The sequence below is a fragment of the Ovis aries genome, chromosome 2 (assembly GCF_016772045.2).
Source record: "Ovis aries strain OAR_USU_Benz2616 breed Rambouillet chromosome 2, ARS-UI_Ramb_v3.0, whole genome shotgun sequence".
Lineage (NCBI taxonomy): Eukaryota > Metazoa > Chordata > Mammalia > Artiodactyla > Bovidae > Ovis > Ovis aries.
In genome coordinates this window covers 12,461,903-12,481,625 of record NC_056055.1, presented here as the reverse complement: position 1 = coordinate 12,481,625, position 19,723 = coordinate 12,461,903, and the positions used below count along the sequence as shown (strand labels likewise).

Genomic DNA, 19,723 nt, shown 5'->3' with positions numbered 1-19,723 from the left:
TGCTAACACAGGAACACATTCTCTTCTTGAAGACTCTGTGATCAGGTTTCCTTCAGAATTTAAACATTTTCTGGTTTTGTTTTTGCTTTTGGCCACCAGGATGTCGGCTCTTAGTCCCCCAACCAAAGATGGAAGCCACACCCCCTGCAGTGGGTCTGCAGAGTCTGTCACTGGACTGCCAGGGGAGTTCCCCCGAATTTGCTGGTTCTAAGCACAGTTACAGAGGACATAATCCTTATCTGGTATAACAGCCGCATCAGAATTTGGGGCAGCACTCCACAAGGATACACGTTAATTTCTAAAATAAAACATGAATGTTGTGCTTAGTCACAGGCATGTCCGACTCTGAGACCCCCTGGACTGTAGCCTGCAAGGCTCCTCTCTCCATGGAATTTTCCAGGCAAGAATATTGGAGTGGGTTGCCATTTCTTACTCCAGGGGATCTTCCCGACCCAGGGATTGAACCACATCTCGTGTCTCCTCCATTGGCAGGCGAATTCTTTACCACTTAGGCCACCTTGGAAGCCCTAAAATACGAGTATATACACCAAGTTTGATAAATAAAGGTTATAAGTAGCCTCATGTTGATTCATTCAGAGCACATTTTGCCACTGAGTTAAGAAAAAAAAAATCTTCCATTTTCAGACCTTCTTGAATTTTATAATTTCAAGTTAAGAAGCAGAGACCTTTATCTTTTAATCGACTTGCTCCACTGTACTTCTATAACCATTTCTTAGAATAACACCAGTCTTGGATGAATACAACTGGTTCCTGTAATGGTAAAGAACCCACCTGACATCGCAGGAAACAAGAGATGCGGGTTCGATTCCTGGGTCGGGAAGATCCCCTAGAGAAGGACATGGCAACCCACTCCAGTATTCTTGCCTGGAGAATCCCATGGACAGAGGAGCCTGGTGGACTACAGTTCATGGGGTTGCAAAGAGTCAGACATGACTGAGCAACTAACACTACTCCATACTTATGCCAAAGCTTCTGAGAAATGTTAGAGGAAATCTAAAATACCTGGCGGGCTTCCCAGATAGCTCAAATGGTAAAGAATCCACCTGCAATGCAAGAGACCCCGGTTCAGTTCCTGGGTTGGGAAAATCTGCTGCAGAATGGATAGGCTACCCACTCCAGTATTCTTGGGCTTCCCTTGTGGCTCAAGTGGTAAAGAATCAGCCTCAACTGAGACTTTAATGCCATAAGAAATCTGATTTTCTCCCTAATTATTATTCTGTGTCTTCTTCACAGTAACTATTTTAAACTTATCTATTATTCTCCCTTGAGTCCCACCTTCCATCTCTCATCAGCAGTTGCCAAAAGGGGAAACTGATTGGAACTCTTACCTTTAAAATTACTACTCAAGAATCTCTCCTTCCTTCTCCTTCCTTCTCCTTCTGTTACAATGGAAAAGGCATACCCTTTGTCTCCAAGTGTTCTGAGTCCCATCCATCCCTACTATTTCCAGAACCTTGTTCTATAAACTGCTTCCTTTCTCTTCCTCAGATCTTCAATCCCCCTCCTCACTCATTCTTCTCTCCCATGAATCTTTCCTATCTATAATCAAGCTGGTTTAATCTCTACCAAAGACAGAAGGAAAGCCTTACAATAACTTCATGTTCACTTCCAGGTTTGATGATTCTTTCCCCTTCATGGCCAATTGCTCTCTTTTATGTCTCACTGGACACACACTGGTTTCTCAATTACCTGTCATATGGCTTCTCCTCCTCCCCCTCCATGAAAACCACTCTAGCTAATCCTTGAGTTTCACATAACTTTCCAAAGTCACACCAATCTGGTGGCTGGTCCAGTGGAAACTTTTCAGTCCTCACCATAGCATTAGACACATGCCTGGAAGCCTCTTTTTAAGAAAATCCTCTTTCTTTGACTCTCGTAACATCATATTCTCCTGGGTGCTGATCTCTTTCTTGGGCTGGTCCTCCACAGTCATTTCCAAGATTCCCCATCCTTTGTGCAATGTTACTATTTCTACCCTATATTCTCATTTAACACATCTGTACTGATTTTTCAAAAATGTCCTCCGAGATTTCAGTTATCTTATATACCTCAAATATTCCCATGCCCAGTCATTCAGTCGTGTCCAACTCTTTGTGACACCAAGGACTGTAGCCTGCCAGGCTCCTCTATCCATGACGTTTTCAGGCAAGAATACTGGAATGGGTTGCCATTTCCTTCTCCAGGGGATCTCCCAACCCAGGGATCAAACCCAGACTTCCTGCATCTCCTGGATTGGCAGGCTGATTCTTTACCACTTACCCACCTGGGGAGCCCAAACATTCCCATACCTATACATTTAACCCTCATTGCTTTCCTGTGCTTTCAGCAAATATCAAATTACCCACCGTTATCTCTGACTATCGCATAGTCTCTGTGTTCAAAACCAAGTTCAAGCTCAAAATCTTCCCCAGCTTGTTCCTCCTGTGGTCTCTACTGCCAAGGCTGCTGCTGCTGCTGCTGCTGCTGAGTCGCTTCAGTTGTGTCCGACTCTGTGCCACCCCACAGACAGCAGCCCACCAGGCTCCTCCATCCCTGGGATTCTCCAGGCAAGGACACTGGAGTGGGTTGCCATTTCCTTCTTCAATGCATGCATGCATGCTAAGTCGCTTCAGTCGTGTCCGACTCTGTGTGACCCTATGCTAGAGAACCACTAGCTTTCTAGTGGCCTGAGTGCTAAACCTGGGAAATTCCTTTTTCTCTCATCCTCATCATTCAGTCAGTAACCATATCCTATAAATTCTCCTTCCTCAGTATCTGTGCTCTTGCCTGGAGATTCCCAGGGACAGAGGAGCCTGCTGGGCTGCCGTCTCTGGGGTCGCACAGAGTCGGACACGACTGAAGCGACTTAGCAGCAGCAGCAGCAGCGTCTGTTCAACCTGTTTCCTATTCCCCCTCACGGCCACCAGCAATACTACTGTGCCGGTTTCCCAGGTGTTTTTTCTCCCTAGCACTAATCTCTTCTCTAGTGATCTTTCTAAAAGACAAAATTGCTCACACCATTCCTCTACTGAAAGTGTTTCAGTGGCTTAGAAGAGCACATAAGTTAAAGATCTAAACTCTTCAACCACTTTATCAGACCTCTCTTGCCTCTCCTGCCTCAACTCAAGTTATTAATGACTTCAAGCTCTCTGCTCCACCTGTTTAATGTACTGTAATCTCTTTCACCTCTGGTTCTCAGCCTCACTGAGAATGGAAGTTTTATGCATCAGCATCCAGAGCATTTGTAAAACACAACTTGATGGCCACATCTCAAGAATTTCTGATTTAGTAGCGCTGAGAAGGGGCCCAGGTGATACCTGCGTTGAAGGACCACACTTTGAGTACCACTGGCCTAGAACAATCTTTTCCCCAGTTTCACCTTATACTCATTCTTCATGTACCAGTTGAATACTATTCTTTCTAGTTGCTCTCTCAAGATCTTCCCATGTCTTGGCAAGGTGCTTCCTCCACAGTTCCCTGAATTACACCTATAACACACAATGTACAATAATTGCTTAATTATCTATTGACATGTCCCCACACTGGACTAAATATCACGAGGGCAGACGGTCTAGCTTTCTTGTTAATTGTTGTATAGCATCCAACTATCAGACTAGATGCTAAATATATATTGATTGCTCTAAATTAAAGCTAATTTCAAAAATGTTTACATTTCAAGAGTTTCCTTTCTGCAAAGGATATTTTTTAAAATGTAAATATAAATGTTGTATTTCACAGCATTCCAATTTCTGAATGCCAACTGCCAACGTCAAGCAGTGATATACACAGATTCATTGCTTTTCCCACACAGAAAAACTGCATCATTAATAATTACAATATAAAGTATTAATTGTCTTTTTAAGCCACAGTACACTAAGATAAATAAAACTGACACATTTCTTCTAAAGGCACCTAGTGTTTACTTAGCAATGGCATGTGACCTGGTTTTATGCCATCTCTTATCTCTTAAAAATTGAGTAGTGATACCATAAAAAGCATACCATATTTAATGACATAAGTTACATGATTTTTTTGAACCTTGGTTTTATCATCTGTTAAATCAGAAAATTGGACTAAATTATACATAAGGTCTATTTCAGATTCAAAATTCTATACCAAGAACATTCTGGGTAAGAAGTCAATATTTAATAAAATCACCAGCTAAATATTAAAGCAACAGAAAATATACCAGGAATTAAAAATAAAAAAAAGTCGATAACTCCTGTGGAGAAGGAGACCAGTACTCTTGCCTGGAGAACCTCATGAACAGAAGAGCCTGAAGGGCTACAATCCATAGGGTCGCAAAGAACTGGATATGACTGAAGCAGCTTAGCAAGATAATGCCAGAGGAAAAAAACTGGAATTTTAGCTAGATTTAGTACAACAGAACTGAACTGAAAGAAGCATTAAATCTTTTCTCCTATCATCTACGAAAATCAGCAGATCTAGAGAATAAGCAAAGGAGACTTTGGTAGCATCTTCAATGGTATTCAGAAAGGTAGTGTGAAAGTACTTCTTTACTTTTTCAGGACCTGATGGATTTAGGCAGAAATGCACATCAAGCTCTGGGAGTATCCAATTCAACTATGACTGGGTGGACTATAAGCCATTAAGGTAGTCATGGTTACAAGGATAAAGCAAACAGGAAAAAAATTAGCAAACACAAAGGGGAGAAAGCAACTCAGAGGAGATAGTCATCCTGAAGAATAACACAGAATGCCTCCCCTTAAAGCAGATACATAAAAAAAAGGGGGGGGGGAGGGGTGGCAGAGGAAGAAGGGATTCAATGCCAGGATTTATATTTCTAATTTGTATTCTCAAAGTGCTTTGTTAGGATACAAGCACTGAAAATAGAGAAAGTCATTGTAAAGACAGAAAAAAATATTCCAGAAAAAACTCCACAGAGATTATATTAGCCTCCTGTTGCTAACATAACAAATTGCCACAAATTTAGTAGCTTCAAGAGACAAATTTATTATCTTATAGTCCTGGAGGTCAGAAGTCCAAAGTGGGTCTCACTGGGCTAAATCAAGGTGTTGGCAGGACTGTGTTCCTTTCCAGAGGCTCTAGAGAATTTTTCATGTCTTTTCCAATTTGGAGAGACGGCCCACATTCCTTGTCTCCTGGACCCATTCCAGCTTCAAAGCCAATAATGACCAGTCAAGTCAAGCCTTTCTCACACTGACATTCTAACACTGACACTTCTTTCTCCATCTTCCACTTTTAAAGATCCTTGTCCACCCAGATAACCTAGGATAATCTCCCCAACACAAAATATGGAACTTCATCACATATGAAAAGTCCCTTTTGCCATGTAAAGTACCATATTCACTGGTTCCAGGATTAAGTACACAGTGGACATCATCAGAACTCCATCAGTGTGGCCACCAAAGAGATGAAGAGCCATTTCTGAATTAAAAGCAGTAATTCAGGCACTGAAATGAAGTATAAAAATTTCAGAAAACTGAAATGACAAGCAGAAAACATACTTAGGAAAGTTACTCAGTGCTCAGAGAAGGTCTGAGATAAGATAAAAGGAAAGAAGGCACATACAGAAAAAAAAAAAAAATCCTAACGTAACTACTCTTCCAACTAAGACTAGGACAAAGCTTAAGTAACATAGCTTGAAGTATATGAAAAATTACTGCTTAAAAAGAAAGACCTCAAGTTACTGATCCAACTTCACATAAACTACAAAGGAATTAATTAAAATCAACTAAAATTCAGATATAGCTAGGGTAGATTTTGGAATATCAGGGTTAAAATTCTAAATTCTAAAAATATAAAAAGGAAACAAAAAGCAAACAAATACTGAGAGAGAGAAAATACAGTATTTCCAAACTTCTGCTGTAGAATTCCAAAGGACAGAATACAACCAATCAAAATCTCCATTATTTCAACTGTACTTCAATTTGGGGGAAAAAAAAAAAATCTCCATTATATGGAGACAGTGTTTGAGATCCATAAATTCTACAACCACCTATACTTAAATTCTCATAAGGGGATAATAAAGAACAGTCCTGAGATGTGGGAGCTCAGAACGATCAACATATACATTTCCTTCCCAAAGAAAACATGAATGCAAGTAAGCCATGAAAAAAGTAAAAATAAAAACCACAATAGAATAAAAAGACTGGCAGCAAGCGTTAAAAATATACAAAACATAACTGACTCTAAGTAACTGCTCTTCATACGGTTATAAAACAAAGCAAATATCAAAAATAACTTGAATGTATATTTATTGTAAAAACAGTAATAATCTGGAATTAAAATCATTGTATTGATAATAAAAGAGAAAACATGTCACACTAAAATATCAATAAATATACACATATATTTATTGTGGGCACATAAGAATGATCGTGATTCATAATGAATGTTTTCATAAGAAAAATGACAGCACTGCCCCCCAAATCACTGCATTAATAAGGCTTAAAAATGGGGGAAGAGAAGTATGTAAATATCTATTACTTAAGCACAAATCAAAACATACTATTTAAGTTGTAACAATAATTTTCAAAAATAAGTTTAAACATGATTCAAAAACCACCAAATTGAGTAGTTAACATACTAAAAATAAGATAACTACTTTTCATATTACTGGAGAAAACAGAAAAATAGGGGAGAAACGAACTACGTAAAGAATTACGATTTTGTGAAATTTAAATATTCGTGAAATTTATATAAATAAAACTATAAATGATTTCCCTTTCTTCTTTAGAAAACTAATATGTGTTGCAAGAACTTAGGGGAAAACAAGAATATAATCAAACAAAACTCAAATACTTTTTAAAGTCCATTATTCCAAAATCTCAATCACTATAATTAGAAATGTCTCTGCAGTGAGTTACAGAATTCCACCCTGCCCAAGAAACAAAGACATAAATAAAACAGAGTGATTCCAAAAATAAACTGTCCTCAACACTAAAAAGAGAAGTCCACAGTCATGCCCTTTTCACATCTACCGATTACATCACAGGATGATTGGGTTGGGGGAGGAGGCCTCACTGGCTGCTCTACAGAACAGATGTTCCAAATCTCAGAAATTTACCTCACCTTATCATGTGATCTCAAAAGAAGTCATAACAAATCTGCCAAGCCTGAACTCTGAAGAGGCACAGAGGGTGTTCATCTTCGTTACACACTTCCTTTGTTCATTGGCACATTCACAGACATTACTGGAACGCCAAGCACAGGCAAGGCACTGCAATGGGCTATGCCTTCCAGGGGTACCAAAACGATACACCTGGGTGCCTGCTGGGGGGCCACTCCCGTTTCATCCAGTGTGGTCTTTAATCTCTTGAAAGACAGCTACATCTTCATTAGCCAAGTGAAGGGAATGCTTAGCTCGCAGACTTACCAGCTCGCAGACCAGTAATTAAGTCTATATGATTTAGTAAGTATTTAGATAAGAATGTAAATATGCACTTTGACAGACTAAAAAGAGATTTTAATCTATGCAGAATAAAGGACCAGTAATAAGACCTAGATCAAGCCAGTTTGGTTTCCCACTTCTGTTAAAGTAAAACAATGGAGTAGGTGAGGACTTCTTCTTGATTCTGATGCTCACCAGCTAATCTGGTCTCCAGTTAAGTCTCACAACATCTCTAAGTGTCGATTTCTCATTTGTAAAATAAGACATCTCTAGTGAAAGTGTTCAGAGAAGGCAATGGCACCCTACTCCAGTACTCTTGCCTGGAAAATCCCATAGACAGAGGAGCCTGGTAGGCTGCAGTCCATGGGGTCGCTAAGAGTCGGATGCGATTGAGTGACTTCACTTTCACTTTTCACTTTCTTGCATTGGAGAAGGAAATGGCAACCCACTCCAGTGTTCTTGCCTGATAGGGTGCCGTCTATGGGGTCGCACAGAGTCGGACATGAATGAAGTGACTTAGCAGCAGCAGCGAAAGTGTTAGTTGCTCAGTCGTGTCCCACTCTCTGCGACTGCATGGACTATAGCCCACCAAGCTCCTCTGTTCATGGGATTCTCCAGGCAAGAATACTGGAGGGGGCAGCCATTTCTTCTCCAGGGGATCTTCCCAACCCAGGGATCAAACCCAGGTTTTCCACATTGCAGGTGGATTCCTTGCTGTCTGAGCCACCAGGGAAGCCACGAACACTGGAATGGGTAGCCTATCCCTACTCCAGGCATCATCCTGACCCAGGAATCAAACCAGGGTCTCCTGCATTTCAGGCAGATTCTTTACCAGCTGAGCTACCAGGGAATTCTATTCTAGTTCTTAAAGCTAAAATACTCAGACTTTCCACACATTTCCTCCTTCATTCCCTTCCACCCACAGAAAAAGATTGAAAAGAGATAGCACAGAATTTAATAAATGTCATTAAGTCTCTAATTACAATAAAAATATTTCTCACACTTTTTTAGAGCCTCAAATGAGAAACAATAAAAAGAAAAAAAGGAATGATCCATCACAAGAATCAGAAAACAGGCCACAAAATAATCCTGATAAAACCAAAAATGTTTTAAGTTAGAAAGTCATATTCCAAGTAGTTGAAGAACATGCAATTACCAGATTTTTTTAAAAGTTTATCTGAAAAAGTACATAAAATTCTACTTCTTATACAATTGTATAAGTAACGATGTATGCGAATATGATGTACAGACATGTAAAAAAGAAAACTATGGAAAACAAACAGCAAATCAATGAAAACACTGTGTATCTGTTATTCCCTGTAACAGGCTGCATGAGTGACATCATATTAGCTGAATTTTCAGAGAGAATTTTGAGTCAGGCCCAGAAGGAAGAAATGGAAAAAAATAAACAGACAAAAAACCAAACAAACACTACCACATGCTAGAGAAAAATATAAGTAGTGTTTTAGACGCGCTGCTGAGCTCCAAGGGAACAGCAGACGGAGGTGACAGGATGCCCTGGTAGCAGACTGTCAACATTATGGAGACACGGCATTAAATACTACTGGGAAAAGGAAGATGAGCCCTTGGCCTTAACTGAGACAGCAACTTAGAACTGAGACCAAGAGCTAAGCTAGGAGTCTTGAAGATCTCCCTATCAGCAAGACAGTGAACCAGAAAACATAATCTACACAGGTGCACTGGGGAAAACAAGTAAGTTTGTCTCATTTAGACTCCTGGTTGGGAAATAAATAAATTAAAAGACTCCCTTCAGAAATGAAGACCCCAAGCCTATAAATCACACACAGATGGGATCTGAAGTTAGATCTGCAAGTCTGAGAACCCACAGAAGGAGAAATGAACAAAAGCCACAGCCCTTAAGCTTGTGATATCTCCGCCCACCCTCCAACCCCCACATCCACGTGCCTGGCACTAGCAAGCATCAGACCTCTCCAGAGGGCCAAACATCAATACAGCCACACAGGATTCTCTCTGGTCAGCCCCACTGATGAATTAATCATCCCAAATAATAAAAACACACAAGAAGGGTACCATGCGTGACAATCAGCAGAACAGGACACAGTAGGATTGGATTCAAGAATATCAGATTAAAGACAAAACTGAACTGATGGAGTTTTTGCATTCTCCCTTTTCTACTTCAATTGGTTCCACTTACATTTCCATTTCTATTATTTAATGCTTATTTTTAATATTTGAACATGCATACTTGACGTCTACAAGTAATCCTCTTCCCTTGGTAAGCGCTCACTCCAATGCCTCCAGCTCCCTGTGGTTTAGCATTACTTCCATTTGTTTTGAAACCGACCTAAAATTACTTGATATTACATTCTCAGTTTATTTGGTTATCTTTGTATGATGCCAGCACACCCATGTTATGAACACAAAAGAAAGATTAAGAATGAAATAAATTGTCAGCCAGTATTATTCGAGAACAAAAATAAAAAGTTCCTAAATAAAATTATCTATATTTATATATCTAGATCTATATAGGGAAAGAGAGAGATGTGACTAAACAGAATTTATTCCAGAATGCAAAGGTGATTTAACATTTAAAAAACCTGGTAACAGAAATCATGACGTGAACAAATTCAAGGAAAGAAAAAAGCCTAATGATCATCTCATTAGACATGCAAATATATGTTTGGTAAATTTAAACAACTTTCATGATAACCTGCCAGTCTAGGGTTAGAAGGAGACTTCCTTAACTTGGTAAAAGGTATATGTATGGCAATTGTCATATTTGATGAAAATATTAATATTCTGTTTTAAGAAACAAAACAAAGCTAATTCAATCACCAGTTGCCTTTAGCATGTATAAGTGATTGTAGCCAAAACAAAACCAAAAAAAAAAAAAAAAAAAAAAACTGGAAAAGAAAAACTTAACTCTTCATCACAAATGATTAATTATGTACATATAAAATACAAGATAATCTATAAACAAACTGTATTAACAGGGTTTAGCAAATTTGCTGAATTAAATATCAAGCCACATGAATTAACTATGTTCATATAGAAATATCACAAAAATTTTTTAAATTATTATTTCAAGGACAACAGATAACAAAAAAAAGGTTTATTGATTCTAGGAATAAGTCTAAATATTCAAAAGCTTACAAGGAAACCTAAATAAGTGAAGAGATAGCATTTCATGGGCAGAGAAAGATGTTAAGATGTCAGTTTTCCAAAACAGTAATATATAAATTCAGTGCAATAAAATGAAAACCCGAAAGGGTTTTTCACGAAGCTTGACAGACTCTCTGAATACTGCTGCAGAAGTACAAAAGAGCCAGAGTACTCAAGATAAGTTGGAAATCAAAGAACTAGACGCTCTATGGAAAGCCACACTTTATTTCAAAGTGGCAGTAGTAAGACATGACATTGGCACAGAAAAACGAACAGCCAATTACATAGAAAGGAACCAGAAACACACACTTTCATGATAACTTGATGTAAGAGACATGGCTTTACCTACTAACGGGGAAAACAGCATTAACTGTTCATCTGTGTGAAAAAATAGAAGTAAAACACACTATCTTTTCCCTATCACACACACGTCTTTCAGTAAAGACGTGTAAAAAAGGAAATAAAAAAAGTATATTTATAATTTGCAACTAGGGGAATTTTTCTAAACAAGACCAAAACACTGACAAAATTCAAAACTTCCATGCAGCAAAAGACTTTCTAATCAATGAAAAGTTAAAGAACAGTAAAAATGTTGGCAATGCACATAATAAAGGTTTAGTTCACAAATCAAAATAGAAAAGCCAAACAATCCAATAGTAAAATAGGCAAAGATGCGGACAGGCAATTCATAAAACAGGAAAGCTAAATGGCCAAACATCACATGAAAAGATTACTTTCCAGGGAATCAGAGAAAATTAAATAAAAACTGCAGTCAGATCCAATTAACCAACCATTCCATTGGGTGGTTAAAATTTAACAAGTCTGAAGATATCAAGAGTTGACGAAGACTGCCATACAGTTATTGTGGGAATTAAATTTTAGTACAACTGCTTTGCAAAACAGTTTGGAAAAAACCTCTTAAATTAGATATATTCATACACGACTGCACGATTCTAATGCTAGAAAACCTCAAACATGTGCCTGAGGAGAGATATACAAGAATTTTCACTGCTACTCTTTTCTAATATCAAAGTATTAGAAGTAACATAAAATATTCGTCAAACGGAGAAGGACAAATTGTGAAATAACCAGAAAGATAAGCTATAAAGCAGCCAAATGAACAAAGTATAGCTTTACATATGCTGATCACTAAAGCAACTTGCAAAGTATACAAGCATTACATCATTCTTAGAAATGTAAAAAAAAAAAATTTACAGAAATATACTATATATTGTTTAAACATTTCCCTGACATATGTATATATCACAAATATATGGGAGGAGATGATAAGTATGAATTTATGGTGTGAGCCATGAGGGAGGTTAATAGAATAGGGAAGGAGTATAAGAGGCTCAACTTTATCTATAATGGCTCATTTGTTTATTTATTAAAGCACAAAATATTTTCCTCAGTTCAGTTCAGTCACTCAGTCGTGTCTGACTCTTGGCAACCCCATGGACTGCAGCACACCAGGCCTCCCTGACCATCACCAACACTCGGACCTTGCTCAAACTCACGTCCGTTGAGTTGGTGATGCCATCCAACCATCTCATCTTCGGTCGTCCCCTTCTCCTCCCCCCTTCAATCTTTCCCAGCATCAGGGTCTTTTCAAATAAGTCACCTCTTCACATCAGGTGGCCAAAATATTGGAGTTTCAGCTTCAACGTCAATAAATATTCAGGATTGATTTCTTTTAGGATGGACTGGTTGGACCTGCTTGTAGTCCAAGGGACTCTCAAGAGTTTTCTCCAACACCACAGTTTAAAAGCTTTAAGCCAAGTTTTTCACACTCCTCTTTCACTTGCATCCAGAGGCTCTTTATTTCTTCTTCGCTTTCTGCCATAGTTCAGTTCAGTCATTCAGTAGTGTCTGACTCTTTGCAACCCCGTGAATCACAGCACACCAGGCCTCTCTGTCCATCACCAAATCCCAGAGTTCACCCAAACTCTTGTCCATCAAGTCAGTGATGCCATCCAGCCATCTTATCCTCGGTCGTCCCCTTCACCTCCTGCCCCCAATCCCTCCCAGCATCAGGGGCTTTTCCAGTGAGTCAACACTTTGCATGTTGGCCAAAGTATTGGAGTTTCAGCTTCAGCTTTCCAATGAACACCCGGGACTGATCTCCTTTAGGATGGACTGGTTGGATCTCCTTGCAGTCCAAGGGACTCTCAAGAGTCTTCTCCAACACCACAGTTCAAAAGCATCAATTCTTCGGCGTTCAGCCTTCTTCACAGTCCAACTCTCACATCCATACATGACCACTGGAAACACCATAGCCTTGACTAGACAGACCTTTGTTGGCAAAGGAATATCTTTGCTTTTCAATATACTATCTAGGTTGGTCATAACTTTCCTTCCAAGGAGTAAGCGTCTTTTAATTTCATGGCTGCAGTCACCATCTGCAATGATTTTGGAGCCCCCAAAAATAAAGTCTGACACTGTTTCCACTGTTTCTCCATTTATTTCCCATGAAGTGATAGGACCAGATGCCATGATCTTCGTTTTCTGAATGTTGAGCTTTAAGTCAACTTTTTCACTCTCCACTTTCACTTTCATCAAGAGGCTTTTTAGTACCTCTTCACTTTCTGCCATAAGGGTGGTGTCATCTGCATATCTGAGATTATTGATATTTCTCCTGGAAATCTTGATTCCAGCTTGTGCTTCTTCCAGCCGAGCATTTCTCATGATGTACTCTGCATATAAGTTAAATAAGCAGGGTGACAATACACAGTTTTGACGTACTTACCTATTTGGAACCAGTCTGTCATTCCATATCCAGTTCTAACTGTTGCTTCCTGACCTGCATACAGATTTCTTAAGAGGCAGGTCCGGTGATCTGGTATTCCCATCTCTTTCAGAATTTTCCACAGTTTATTGTGATCCACACAGTCAAAGGCTTTGGCATAGTCGATAAGGCAGAAATAGATGTTTTTTTGGAATTTTCTTGCCTTTTCAATGATCCAGTGGATGTTGGCAATTTGATCTCTGGTTCCTCTGCCTTTTCTAAAACCAGCTTGAACATCTGGAAGTTCTTGGTTCACATACTGTTGAAGCATGGTTTGGAGAATTTTGAGCATTACTTTGCTAGCATGTGAGATGAGTGCAATTGTGTGGTAGTTTGAGCATTCTTTGGCATTGCCTTTTTTGGGGATTGGAATGAAAACTGACCTTTTCCAGTCCTGTGGCCACTGCTGAGCTTTCCAAATTTGCTGACATATTGAGTACAGCACTTTCACAGCTCATCTTTTAGGATCTGAAATAGCTCAACTGGAATTTCATCACCTCCATGAGCTTTGTTCATAGTGATGCTTCCTCAGGCTCACTTGTCTTCACATTCCAGGATGTCTGGCTCTAGATGAGTGATCACACCATCATGATTATCTGTGTCGTGAAGATCTTTTTTGTACAGTTTCTGTGTATTCTTGCCACCTCTTCTTAATATCTTCTGCTTCTGTTAATCCATACCATTTCTGTCCTTTATCGAGCCCATCTTTGCTTGAAATGTTCCCTTGGTGTTTCTAATTTTCTTGAAGAGATCTCTAGTCTTTCCCATTCCATTGTTTTCCTCTATTTCTTTGCACTGATCGATGAGGAATGCTTTCTTATCTACTCTGCATTCAAATAAATGGGTATATCTTTCCTTTTCTCCTTTGCTTTTGGCCTCTCTTCTTTTCACAGCTATTTGTAAGCCCTCCTCAGACAGCCATTTTGGCTTTTTGCTTTTCTTTTTCTTGGGGATGGTCTTGCTCCCTGTCTCCTGGACAATGTCACAAACCTCCATCCATAGAGTGACTAGCTTAGAGGAAAGCAATAAGATGTGAGGCTCAAAAAAGGCAGCTTCTAATATTTTAAATATTTAATGCAATTTTAAAAATATTTTTCAGGAAAAAAAATCATGCAAAAAGCATTCTCATAAGAATAAATGTACATTCCTGATACATCATTTGAGTTACATCTTGGGGTAACTAGGACTACAGTCTCACAGATTCCCTATTATTCACCACCTTACTCTTCCTGTCTTGTCTTTCTCCACCAATACAGAGTTGGATTTCCACCTATAATATAGGCTGTGTGGCTCTAATACAGCCCTCCCCTCCTGTTTTCCCAGGTGACTTCAGTAACCTGATCAACCATAATTAAGGTAATACTAAACAGAGTTTTAGAGTATGCAAAGCCTTTGGAGTTGGGGCTCAAACCTGAATCCAGATCAATGACTCATCTTTCCAGGCTTCAAGTAAAGCTTCAAACCTCCTTCTGCTGGCTGGTGGAAGCTCATCTCAGTACAGATTCTTTTAAATCAGGCAGCTATCTTGTCTACCAACAACTACAAGGTATACCCAACTGAATGCAGAGTTCCAAAGAATAGCAAGGAGAGATAAGAAAGACTTCTTAAGTGAACAATGCACAGAAATAGAGAAAAACAAAAGAATGGGACAGAGATCTCTTCAAGAAAATTAGAGATACCAAGCAAGATATCATGATATCATGAACTCCTTCTTGGAAAATTCAGACTTATATTGAAGAAAGTAGGGAAAACCACTAGACCATTTAGGTATTACCTAAATTAAATCCCTTACAATTATACAGTGGAAGTGACAAATAGAGTCAAGGGATCAGATCTGATAGACAGAGTGCCTGAAGAACTGTGGACAGAGGTTCCAGACATGGTACAGGAGGCAGGGATAAAGACCATTCCCAAGGAAAAGAAATGCAAAAAAGGCAAAATGGTTGTCTGAAGAGGTCTTACAAATAGCTGAGAAAGAACAGAAGCTAAAGGCAAAAGAGAAAAAGATAGATATATCCATCTGAATACAGAATTCCAAAGAATAGTAAGAGAGATAAGAAAGCCTTCCTAAATGATCAATGCAGAAATAGAGGAAAACAACAGAATGGGAAAGACTAGAGATCTCTTCAAGAAAATTAGAGATACCAATGGAGCATTTCATGCAAAGAGGGGCTCGCTAAAGGACAGGAATGGTATGGACCTAACAGAAGCAGAAGATATTAAGAGAAGGTAGCAAGAACACACAGAACTGTACAAAAAAGATGTTATGACCCAGAAAACCATGATGGTGTGATCACTCACCTAGAACCAGACATCCTGGAGTGCAAAGTCAAGAGGGCCTCAGGAAGCATCACTATGAACAAAGCTAGTGAAGGTGATGGAATTCCAGCTGAGCTCTTTCAAATCCTAAAAGATGATGCTGTGAAAGTGCTGCACTCAATATGTAAATCTGGAAAGCTCAGCAGTGGCCGCAGGAGTGGAAAAGGTCAGTTTTGTTCCAATGTTGAAGGGCAATGCCAAAGAATGTTCAAACTACCACATAATTGCACTCATTTCACATGTCAGCCAGGTAATGCTCAAAATCCTTCAAGCTAGGCTTCAACAGTATGTGAACCAAGAATTTCCAGATGTACAAGCTAGATTTAGAAAAGGCAGAGGAACCAGAGATTAAATTGCCAACATCTGCTGGATCATCGAAAAAGCAAGAGAATTCCAGAAAAACATCTACTTTTTCTTCACCGATTACTCTAAAGACTTTTTGTGATTACAACAAACTGTGGGAAATTCTTAAAGAGATGGGAATATCAGACCACCTTACCTGCCTCCTGCATAACCTGTATGCAGGTCAAGAAGCAACAGTTAGAACAGGACATGGAACAATAGACTGGTTCAAAACTGGGAAAGGAGTACCTCAAGGGTGTATATTGTCACCCTGCTTATTTAATTTCTATGCAGAGTACACCATGCAAAATGCACGGCTGGATGAATCACAAGCTGTAATCAAGATTGCTGGAAGAAATATCAATAACCTCAGATATGTAGATGACACCACCTTAATGGCAGAAAGCAAAGAGGAACTATAGAGCCTCTTGATGAAAGCGAAAGAGGAGAATGAAAAAGTTGGCTTGAAAATCAACATTCAAAAAACTGAGATCATGGCACTGGGTCCCATCACTTCATGGCAAATAGATAGGGGGAAAAATGTGAACAGTGACAGACTGTATTTTCTTGGGCTCCAAAATCACGGTGGACAGTGACTGCAGCCATTAAATTGAAAGATTCATGCTCCTTGGAAGAAAAGCTATGATAAAGCTAGACAGTGTATTAAAAAGCAGAAACATCACTTTGCTGACAAAGATCTATATAGTCCAAACTATGGTTCTTCCAGTAGTGACGTACAGATGTTTGAGAGTTGGACCATAAAGACGACTGAGTGCCAAAGAAATGATGCTTTTGAACTGTGGTATTGGAGAAGACTCTTGAGAGTCCCTTGGACAGCAAGATCAAACTAGTCAATCCTGAATATTCATTCGAAGAACTGATGCTTAAGCTGAAGCTCCAACACTTTGGTCACCTGATGCGAAGAGCCGACTCACTGGAAAAGATCCTGATGCTGGGAAAGATTGATGGCATGAGGAGAAGGGTACAAGAGAGGATGGGATGATTGGATGGCATCATCAATTCAATCGACATTAGTCTGAACAAACCCTGGGAGAAGGTGGAGGACAGGGAAGCCTGGTGTGCTGCATGGCGTTGCAAAGAGTCAGACAGGACTGAGCGACTGAACAATAACACCACACCCTACTCCTCTTCCTACAGGACAGGAGCTCTGGCTCCCGAAGGTTGCCTGAATCTTTGAAAGTTGCTTGATAGCTAATCTCACCTTTCAGGAATTCATCTCCTTCATGGCCCTTTCAGAAATATTTTATTTGATACTAAGGAACAGGTAACAACTGCTTCTCACTTCCCTCCCAGCCTGAGCCTGTCTAGGATAATCATTTACAAAATGGACTTAAGTCTAACTCACTGGCACTTCTTCACAGGATGCTGTGTGATTACCAAATGGCAGTACCATCATGCAGCAAATGAAGGTGGAATTTGTAAATGACGGTCTTATGACAGTGAGATACAGTTCTCCAAAGACATAAATCCCCAGACCCTATGATTACCATCTCCCCAGCTGGTGAAAACAGCAGGGTGTTATCCCACCTTAGCGTATATTCATGGAATAGCTATAACTAAAGTTCAAAGAAAAATAACTGGAGACAGCTAGGAGAGTGAAAAGGAACATTGGCTAAGAGCCCCATCATGGGTCGTAAGAGGGAGGAAGCCTCACCCCTTTGAAGGATAAAGAATTGACTCCATTAATCATTACAGACTAAACCAATTAGAAAGGATGTATTAGAAAAAGAAACAAATATTAATGTCTCATTTGTGGTTTACCCCAGGTATCCCAGTACAATTTTGTCTTATGAACTGAAAACTCCAAACATGCCCTCAGATTGTGAAATAAGATATCCTCTCAAACTTTATCTGTGTTTATAAACACAAAAGGGGGCAGAGATGAATTCAAATTGCAATATGAGAACAAATTTAACTTCTAACAGAAACATGGTTCAAGATGGAGTAAGTCAGAAATCTCAGTGTTTATCTCCACATGCATTTATTCCTGGCAATACATTGGCGTTTTCCATAGAGTGTTTATCTAACTTGGCTTTCCTGTGATGGATCTTCTGGCATATTACATAAGTGCGTCATACACACAGACCATATGTAGAGGTAGCCACTCTCTCCCTGTTAAAAAACAAAGAAAAGAAAAAAAAAAAAAAAAACTCCCAGAATAATTATGGGGGAAAAGGAAGGAACTAACATTATGTATGCCAGTGGTCTGTTAAAAGATGCTGATACTGTACAAAGCATCTAACATATTTTGCCATTTAAATCTGTGAGCAGTGTCTATTATTATAGAGATTAAAAAAAAAAAAAAAGCTGAAGCTAGATCTATATTGAAAGAGATTTAAACCTAGATTTGAACCAAAATTCACCTGGGTCTAATCCTATGCATTCTGGTTTCTCAATTCCATGTTTGGTGAAGTCAGATCACGTTATGTCTTCTTTGTGTGGCACTGGAAACACACCTCATACTGCAAGAAATTGTTCACACTGCAGTCCACAAGAAAGTGCGTCAAGATAACCATGATCCTTTACTTTCGGGACTGATAATTTAGTCACTGAAACAATTCCCTTTGTAAACCTTAAAAAGTTATTGAATAGTTTCAGGCAGAAGAGTAAACTAATCTAATCAATGTTTTTAAAAGATAACTCTTTACCCACCAATTGCAAAAACACTTCTGAGAAAAGCAACTGGGAAATTCTGAACATAGCCGAGTAGAAAATGATTTTAAAAGTTGTTTTTAATTTTACTCTCTGGAGGAATGGGACTGTGGCAATATAAGTGAGTTCTTTCTTAGAGATGCATATTGATGTATGAATATGAGATAAAATAACAGGATGCCAAGGATTTGCTTTAAAATATTTAATCCCCCCAAAATGAGAGAAAGTGAATCAAGTCTGGCCAAATGCTAATAATAGTTGGATCTCAGTGATGGCTATCCTGGGATTCACTCTATTATTTTGATTGTGTGTGTGTGTGTGTGTGTGTGTGATATTTGAAAACTGCATAATACAAAATTCCCAAAAAATGGAATTCTTTCAGTCTCAAAAAACACAACCCATTGAACACAGCATTCAACTGCTTTAATCTAAAATTTTCCATTCTCTAATATCAGAAATAAAACCTCTAAAAACCTATTAGTAATGATGTTCAAAAATACCTGTCTTCCAACAGACACCAAGCAGATACCTACTTGTTAGTTAACTTAGAGCACTGGGTAGGAACTAGGGGAACAAATATTTTGAAAACATTGAGCATCTACCCAAATTCATGTTTTTAATGAAATTTATTGGAAATCACTTGAAAGGATCAAAATATCTTTGTTTCCTTGTCTTAAAACCAAGACAGCCACTTAGCAAATGAGACAGAATACCTTGTAAAATACTGATGGCAAATATTCCTTCCTTGCTGGAATCATGGTTCTGAGATCTGAACGCCTTCAAAATTCTCAAACACCTCTTCTCGTCTATAACACCTGGGTTTGAGAAAGACTGAACCACCCATACACGGATTGAACTATTGACCCTTCCATTCAAAAGTAAAATAAAAAATAAAAAAAAGTAAAATAAAGCTTTTAATCCATACTCCACCCATAGTAAAGAGATGAACCACCATTAAAGTTCTGCTAATAGAGTTCTAGATACAGAAAACGGTCATTAAGAGTGGCAAGCTTTTTGCTTACCCCTTCTACCTCCATCCCCTCCATCCTCCCATCCCTGCAGGGCAGGAGCACGTTCATTAATTT

At 39.0% G+C, this 19,723-nt stretch overlaps 1 protein-coding gene across 8 annotated transcripts in view; it reads right to left on the bottom strand.

The window, feature by feature from the left end:
* LPAR1 (lysophosphatidic acid receptor 1) overlaps window positions 1-19,723 on the bottom strand; it is a 163,912-nt gene that overhangs the window by 66,808 nt on the left and 77,381 nt on the right.